Raw genomic sequence first — 9,216 nt, forward strand, 5'->3', positions numbered from 1 at the left:
AGCACAATTAATAGGATGCCCAGATTAGGACAACCTTTGCTGAAGCATTTTCTTTCTTTTCTTTCTTTTTTTTTCTTTTTTCTTTTTTTTTTTTGCTGAAGCATCTTCAACAACTATTCCCTAAGCGTACTTTCTAGGTAAGACGCTATGCTAGAATCTGGGAATGCAAAGGAATAAAACATGGTTTTTGGCCTTGGTAAATATAACATAATATGATATAATATAAGATATAATAGGGCTATAATAGGATAGGAAGGTGACAGAATAAAATGTTTAAAAAACCCAGGAACCCAATACTTATGACACAAAGTAGTACAGGAATACGTGAGAGGGCTCAGAATCCTTCCCCACATTTGGGCTGGAATAGGATAGGATTAAGGCCTACTTAAAAGGTTTCCATGGAAACAAACATTTATGATTGCACTTAAAGGTAAGGTGGGGTTCATCGAGTGTAGAAGTAAGCAGAGTAAGCAGAGAATATTTTGGTCAAAAAGAATAAAAGTGAGGATGTTTATAACTGCAGAATGTATTTTAAGATTTTCAAAAATAATCTGGAAAGGATATGTGTGTACGCCCGGTGGAATGGGGTGCTGGGGACTGGATTGGCTGATCCTGAGATCTGGTTTAGACTGGAAAATGTACTGATACCACCTAAAAGAGTCTGGATTTAACAATGACAATACAGTGTGTAGCTGTAGTATCTTGACCTCTACTGATAATTTCGAGGCACGTTACACGTGCTTTATTAGCAGCAATAAAGCACAGTGTCAAGGATTAATTTGCTTTTGAAATATTTGAGAGCATATGAAAATGTCATTGTCACTCGTGTATTGTGGTATGCCTTCCTGATTTGGAGAGAAGGTAGGCAGAATTACAGCTGGCATGCCTGAATTTGCAAATAATTTTAAGCATAGCAGTGGATGTGAATGGAGCTGCTCAGATGAACAGCAGACGAACAGTATCTATCATCTATCACGCTTGCTTGTCATAAAAGGGAAAACAATTGCAAACTGCTGCTACAGGCAATTGGGAACCACTGAAGGTTTAGAAACATGTTTTATTGGTACAAGATAATTATACATATTTATAGGATACATGAGATATTTTGATAGAAGTATGATCAAATCAGGGTATTTAAAATATACATCACCTTGAACACATCATTCCTTTGTGTTGGAAACATTTAATATCTTCTCTTCTAGCTATTTTGAAATAGACAATATATTGTTGTTAACTATATTTAACCTGCTGTCCTATCAAACACTAAAAGTTATTTCATCTCTCTATATGTTTGTACCCATTAACCAACTTCTCTCTATTCCCATAGATCTTTCCCAGGCTCTGGTAACTATCATTCTATTTTCTATCTCCATGAGATCAATATTTTAAGCTTCCACATATGAGTAAGAATGTGGTATTTGTCTTTCTGTTTGGCTTATTTCACTTAACATAATGACCTCTAGTTTCACCCATTTGCTACAAGTGACAAAATTCCATTATTTTTTATGGCTAAATAGTATTCAATTGTATACATACACCGCCTTCTCTTTATCCATTCATCTGTTGATGTATTCTTAGGTTGATACCATAACTTGGCTACTGTAAATAGTATTGCAGTAAACATGGGGGTACAGTTATCCCATTGATTGACTTCCTTTCCTTTTTGAAAAATGTCATTGGTATAATGATTACATTAAATTTGTAGATTGTATTAGTCTGTTTTCACACTGCTGATAAAAATACACCTGAGACTGGGGTAATTTATAAAGAAAAAGAGGTTTGATGGACTTACAGTTCCACGTGGCTGGGGAGCCTTCGCAATCACGGTGGAAGGTGAAAGGCATGTCTGACATGGTGGCAGATGAGAGAATGCAAGCCAAGCAAAAGGGGTTCCCTTTACAAAACCATCAGGTCTTGTGAGACTTATTCACTACCCTGAGAAGAGTATGGGGGAAACTGACCCCATGATTCAATTACCTCACACTGGGTCCCTCCCATGACACATGGGAATTGTGGGAACTACAATTCAAGACGATATTTGGGTGGGACACAGCCAAACCATATCAGATAGTATTGTCATTTTAACAATATGATTTTGTTCAGTCCATGAGCAGGAAATATTTTTCCATTTTTTTGATGTTATCTTCAATTTCTTTCATCAATGTTTTGTAGTTTTCCTTGCACAGATCTTGGTTAAATTTATTCATCAGTATTTTTTTAAGCTATTGTAAATAAGACTGATTCCTTGATTTCTTTTTCAGTTAGTTCATTATTGGTGTATAAAAATGCTACTGATTTTAATATGTTGACTTTGTGTCTTGAAGCTTTACTCAATTTCTTTATAAGTTCTAAGAGTTTTCTTGGTGAACTCTTAAGGTTTTTCTCTATATAAAATCATGCCATCTGCAAAGAGGGAACAATCTTACTTCCTCTTTTCTGATTTGGGTGTCTTTTAGTTCCTTTTCTTGCCTGACTGCTCTGGTTAGAACTTCTAGTACTCTGTGAAATAAGAATGGTCAAAGTGGGCATCCTTGCCTTCTTCCGTTCTTAAAGAAAAGGCTTTCCTCTTTTCTCCATTCAGTATGATGTCAGCTTTGGGTTTGCTGTATATGGACTTTGTTACGTAGAAATATATTCCTTCTATGCATAATTTATTGAGAGGTTTTGTCATGCAGAAAAGTAGAATTTTAGCAAACGCTTTTTCTGCATCTATTGATATGATCATATGGTTTTTGTCCTTCATTCTGTTGATGTGTTGTATCATGCTTATTGCTGAACCATCCTCATACCCCAACAATAAATTTCACTTGATCATTATGTATTATCTCTCTGATGTGTTTCTGAAATTTGTTTGATAGTACTGTGTTGAGGATTTTGCATTTATGTTCATCAGAGATACTGGCCTGCTGTTTTCTTTTTTCCACCTTATCCTTATCTGGTTTTGGTATCAAGATACTGCTGGTTTCATAGAATAAATTAGGAAGAATTCCCTCTTCTTCCACATTTTGGAATAGGTTGAAAAGAACTGATATTAGTTCTTTATAATTTTGGTACAATTTAGCAGTAAAGTCATCTGGTCCTGGGCTTTTCTTTGATGGGACTTTTTATTATTATTATTACTGATTCAATCTCATTACCTGTCGTTGGTGTGTTCAGGTTTTCTGTTTCTTTCTAGTTCAAACTTGGTGGGTTATATGCATCCAGGAATTTATTCATATCCTCTAGGTGTTCTAATTTATTAGCATACAGTTGTTTAAACCATTATATCTCGAATGATTCTTTCTATTTCTGTGGCATCTGTTGCTATGTCACCTTTTTCATTTCTGATTTTATTTGAATCTTCCCTCTTTTTTTCTTGGTTAGTGTAGGTGGCAGTTTACTCGTCTTGTTTATCTTTCAAAAAACCAACTTTTTTTTTCATTGGCCTTTGTATTTTTTTTTAAGTCCCTATTTCATTTAGTTCTGATCTGATCTTTATTCTTTCCTTTTACTAATTTTGGTTTTGGTTTCTTCTTGCTTTCCTGGTTCTTTGAAGTGCATTGTTAAGTTGTTTATTTGACATCCTTCTACTTTTTGATGTAGGCATTTATTGCTATAAACTTCCTCCTTACTATTGCTTTTGCTATATTCTATAGGTTTTGGCATATTGTGTTTCCATTTTCATTTGTTTCAAAATTTTTTTGATTTCCTTCCTAATTTCTTCATTGACCCAATAGTTGATCATGAGCATGTTGCTTAATTTCCATGTATTTGTATGGCTTCCAAAGTTCTTCTTGTTATTGAATTCTAGCTTTTTTCTTTGTGGTCTAAGAAGATACTTGATAGAATTTCTATTTTTAAAATTTTTTTGAGACATGTTTTATGGCCTAACACACAGTCTATCCTGGAGAATGTTACATGTGCTGATAAAAAGAAGGTACATTCTACAGCTGTTGGATAAAATGTTCTGTAAATGTCTATTAGGCCAATTTGGTCTAAAGTATAATTTCAGTTCAATGTTTATTTTCTGTCTACATGAGCTGTCTAATGCTGACAACGGTTGTGGTCCCCAACCATTACTGTGTTGGAGCCTATCTCACCCTTTAGGTCAAATATTTCCTTTATATAGCTCTGTGCTACAGTGTTGCATGCATATATATTTAGAATTGGTATATCCTCTTGCTGAATTGATCTCTTTGTCATTATATATGATCACTTCATCGTTGTTGTTGCTTTTACTGTTATTGAAGTCCATTTTACCTGATACATAACTACTCATGCTTGCTTTTGTTTTTCATTTGCATGAAATATATTTGACCATCACTTCACTTCAGTCTTTTGTTTCTTTACAGGTGAAGTGAGTTTTTATGAGCAGCAAATAGTTGGGTTATATATTTCTATCCATTAAGGCAGTCTGCATATTTTAAGTGAGAAACTTAATCCATTTACATTCAAGGTTATTATTGGTATGTGAGGACTTACTCTTGTCATTTTGTTAATTCTTTTCTGATTGTTTTGTATAGCCTTTTTTCCTTTCTTATTGTCATTGTGGTTTGATGTTTTTTTGCAGTGGCAACACTTGAGTCCTTTCTCTTTCTCATTTGTGTATCTGCTCTGCCACTGAATTTCATACTTTTATGTGTTTTTGTGACGGTAGATATTGTTCTTTTGCTTATAGAGGTAAAATCTGGACTTTCTTAAGCATTTATTGTAGGGATGTTCCAATGCTAATGAATTCCCACAAATTTTGCTTGTCTGGGAAAACTTTGCTGGGAATAGCATTCTTGGATGAGTTGTTTTTTGCTCTTAGCACTTTGAATATATCAATTTACACTGTCTCCTGATCTGTAAGGTTTAAGTTTAGAAAGTTGCTTTAGTCTGAAGGAGGGTTCCTTACATAGACTTGATGCTTTTCTTTTGATGCTTTTAGAATTTAATCTTTGTTTTTGACTTTTGAAAATTCCACTATAATGTTTCTTGGAAAAGACCTTTTAGGTTGAAGCTATTTAGGGATCACTGGGATTCCTGTATCTGGATATCTGGATCTCTTCCAAAACAGGAAGCTTTCAGCTGCTATTTCATTACACAGGTTTTCTATGCCTTTGTCCATCTCTACACCTTATAGAACAACAAAATTTCAATATTTAGTCAGTTTACAGTGTCCTATATATCATATTATGTAGACTTTCTTCATTTTTAAATATTTTTTTCTTTTTAAAATCTCATGTGTTTTTTTGTTAGTTTGTTTTTAAATGAGACAGAATCTCACTGTCATCCAGGATGGAGTGCAGTGGTGCTATCTCGGCTCACTGCAATCTCTGCCCCCCAGGTTCAAGTGATTTTCATGCCTTAGCCACCACACCAAGTAGCTGGAATTATAGGCACACGTAAACACGTCTGGCTTTTTTTTTTTTTTTTTTTTTTTTTGTATTTTTAGTAGACATAGGGTTTTGCCATGTTGTCCAGTCTGGTCTCAAACTCCTGACCTCAAGCAAATTACCTGCCTCAGCCTCCCAAAGTGTGGGATTACAGGTATGAGTCACATGCCTGGCCTCACTGGGTTATTTTAAAAGATGTCTTCATATTCAGAAATTCTTCCTTCTGCTTGATCTAGTCTATTGTTGAAGTTCTCAATGGTATTTTTTATTTCATTTGATTAAATTCTTCAGTTCCAAAGTTTGACTCTTTTTTATAATATCTCTGTCAAATTTCTCATTCAGATCGTAAACTGTTTTTCTGAATTCTTTGTATTTTTTATCTGTGTTCTCTTGTATTTTACTGAGCTTCTTTAATATCATTATGTTGAATTCCTTTTCAGGAATTTCATAATTTCTTTTTCTTGAGTATGTTGCTGGAGAATTATTGTGTTCCATTAGAGGTGTCATGTTTCCTTTTCATGTTTCTTCTGTCCTTACAATGATATCTCTATTTTGATAAAACACTTGCTTCTTCCAATTTTATAGATTTGGTTTCATAAGGAAAGATGTTTTTCTTTATAGACAAACTAGAGTGTTCGTTGAATAAGGAGCTTTGGCTTTGATTCTAGGTGGGTACAGTAGTCTCTGTATGATTTGTTTGGTTAAAATCAGCATCAGTGACGTCTTTGTGTTCCTCAGCAGCTTAAGCTGTAGTTGTTAGTAGAGGCTATGGTGAGGCTTTGCTGAGGACAGGGACACAAGGTAGGTTAATCCTTGGGCCCCACTGGTGGCAACAGTGAGCTGAGCATGCCAGTCTTTAGGCCCCTGGGTGGTATATGCAGGTATCGTGGTAGCACGTCCAGGCAGCTTACTCAGGTTCTGGCAGTAGCAGTGGTGGGCTGGGTGGGCAGTTAGGTCCTTGGGTCCATGGGTGGCATGCATGGCATCAGTGAAGGCAGTAGTAGCACTGAACCTATCCTCAGATCCCCAAGCGGTACACATGGACATCAGCAGTGGTGGTAGTAGGCTGAAAGGACCCATCCTCAGGTCCCCATGTGGCTCATGCAGGTGGGTTCTGGCAGCAGTGGTGATGGCAAGCTTGACAGACATGTCCTTAGACCGCTAGGAGGAGTGCATAGACACCAGTGGTGGTAGATGGGTTGGGTGAATCTTCAAATCCCTGGGCAAGGTGTCTGGACTCAGGCAGGTTGAGTTGATCCTCAGGCCTCAATGACGTGGGCAAGCACTGGCAGGGGCAGTGCTGGGCAAAGAGGAACTGTCCTTAGGCCCTCTGATGGTGTATGCCCATGGAAAAATTTAATACATGGGGTGACATGATTAATGCTGTATTTTTGAAAGTGAACTCTGGAAACAGAGTATATACATTAGAATTAGAGATGACTAGATAAATCTACAGATAGATATGTCATCGCCCACCCCCCAAATGTTAATGATTTTAAAGTTGTTTGAATCTCCTTGAACCTGAGATTCAAGGAGAATGCACTTCATCCATTCTACTCTCATTTAGTTGTCATAATTCTGTACTCATTCACCACTCCTGAAACTTCTAGCTGGCTTCCAAGGGAATCTCAAAGCTCATGACAATGCAGATATTTGTACACTTATATTACTTAGCCAGGAGTTCAAAATTTTCAAGATCTGAGTCTCTTTATTAAATAGATATTTCTGGACAGTTAAAGAAAAACTGAGTTCATGATTTTTTTTTCTGTGAAGATTAGCTAAATTAATTAAAATTTTTGCTTCCAGTTTCACAATATTTTTAATTATTAGGTAGTTAAAGGCTATTTCCTATGAGATGAAAAGATCAAGAATAAAGGCAGTGATTTAGGACTAGTGTGTATGTAGACGGAATTAATATTGATCATTCTTCCAATTCCTGCTCATCACGACATGAGAATCAGAGAATGCTAGAATGATGTGAAAATTATTCCACATAACTGTCTCATTTGACAGGAAAGGAACTTCATCCTTGAGCCAGACTTTAGGCCTCAATTTCAGGGATAATTATTTTCTAATCCCCAACTAAGGACAATTTCAAATCTTTGCTAAATAAAGTATACGATAAAATATATTTGGGTTCTACCTTAAACACTTTTGATGATAGAGAAGTTAAAAATTCTAGTTCAGATTTTTCTTAGTTATTATTTAAGAAATGAATAAATACATGACTAGTTAATGCTGCAGATTAACAGTTTTAGCTTAAAAACTAAATGCAAATTTCTTACCCATGACCTTGGGAAAGTCATTCCCAACTCTGTCAGTTGCTCTAAATTCAGATAGCAAATGATATAATTATTTCAAGCTTGATTGCTTAAACTCTGGAGTTGAGAATATATTACTGGAAACAACATTTTTAGAAAAATAAGATAAATATACATTAGCTATTTGATCCTAGTAGCTTTGTTAAAATTTGTTTTTACTTCTAAAAGATTATTAAGAAGTTGAAAGAACTCATGAAATCTTAAAATATTTTTCCAGTGACATATAACATTTTTTATGATAAATAAATCATATTATTCTATAAGGAATCCTTACACTTATTATAAATAAAGGTTAATGTACAGCCACATATTCTGCCATATAATCAGAAAAAGAAGTTACTACTTTTAGAAAAAAATTAAATATTGCTATTAAAATTGCATCAATTTATCATGAAAAAGATTAATAAATTATACTTTCCCAGAGAGAGATTAATATTACTGATCATTGTTGCATTCACATGAAATTATGAAATTATTAATAAGTATTTGAAAGGGCATTCATTTATCTGTGTTACATGAAGACTAACAGAGCTAAAGTTGAGAAAAAAATATAATTTCAAACCCAGAACTATGAATTAATTTCAGTGTAACAAGGATCTTCACATTTAATTTTAAGAAATAGGACTGAAAAAAATAACTAGAAGACTTCAACAAAAACAAAATATGGCACTTGCTTTTTCTGTACTTGTAAATTTTCATCTTTTCAGAAAAGGATGCCTTATTTTGGTCAGGAATCGTTATTCATCAGAAGTGCCAGCAATAACTATAATTAACTAAAACTATTGTAGAAATATTTATACCAAAGTAAGAAAGAAAACAAGAATTAATTATAATGTTTCATTTAATGAGAGTGAAGTGAGGAAGAGATTTACTATATAAATAAGGGCTCAAAAGCATTAGCAGAATTCCTTTCCTTTTTAAAGTTTCTTTAATTGCAAATGAGATTTTCATCTTAGTCAAATTGGCTGAATATTGACTGAGAAAGCATAACCAATACACCTGTGATAACTATAGTTATTACAATTGTAGCATAAGATAATTAGATCACTGGAAAAAAATCCTCTTCCTACTTGGATATGCAGGGTGTTTGTGTGTATGTGTGTGTGTGAGATGCAGAATAACAGAGTGATTAAGAAGCAAGATGGGAGCAAGTCGGCCTGGTTTTGCATCTTGGTTTTTTGAGCTATGGCATTTTGGGCATGTGACTTAACGTTTCTATGCATCACTTTCTTCCTCTCTAATGAATCAATGCATCTAAAACACTAAGCTTGCCTCAAAGTAACAGCTATGTATACGTGTTTATTTTTTACCAGTCTCCTCCCATCCAGAGATGAAAATTCAGCCAACTGAATTGTTTATTTCACCTTGAAAATTCTTCAAGACTTGAATGTAGATGTAAGCATATGACTGAAATATAAGAATAGACTCTGAAATTAAGTATAAGTTGTTCATAGAAATGAAGAAACAACTAAATGTATCTTAAGAATAATTGATTGGGAGGCTGAGGCGGGTGGATCACGAGGTCAAGAGATCGAGAC

The 9,216-nt window shown here is 34.6% G+C and overlaps 1 protein-coding gene and 1 long non-coding RNA gene across 12 annotated transcripts in view; both read right to left on the reverse strand.

Annotated features, from left to right (window-relative positions):
* The window catches only part of PAM (peptidylglycine alpha-amidating monooxygenase), a 290,725-nt gene that overhangs the window by 48,963 nt on the left and 232,546 nt on the right, over window positions 1–9,216 (reverse strand). The gene's annotated exons all lie outside the window — the stretch shown is intronic.
* LOC116549740 lies at window positions 5,656–9,165 on the reverse strand. Its single transcript, XR_004268035.1, has 2 exons — window positions 7,643–9,165; window positions 5,656–6,759 (listed from the first exon to the last, which is right to left on the reverse strand). It is a non-coding gene; the product is annotated as an uncharacterized LOC116549740 (long non-coding RNA).

The sequence above is a fragment of the Sapajus apella genome, unplaced genomic scaffold (genome assembly GCF_009761245.1).
Source record: "Sapajus apella isolate SASKATOON/1434 unplaced genomic scaffold, GSC_monkey_1.0 scaffold1, whole genome shotgun sequence".
Classification (NCBI taxonomy): Eukaryota; Metazoa; Chordata; class Mammalia; order Primates; family Cebidae; genus Sapajus; species Sapajus apella.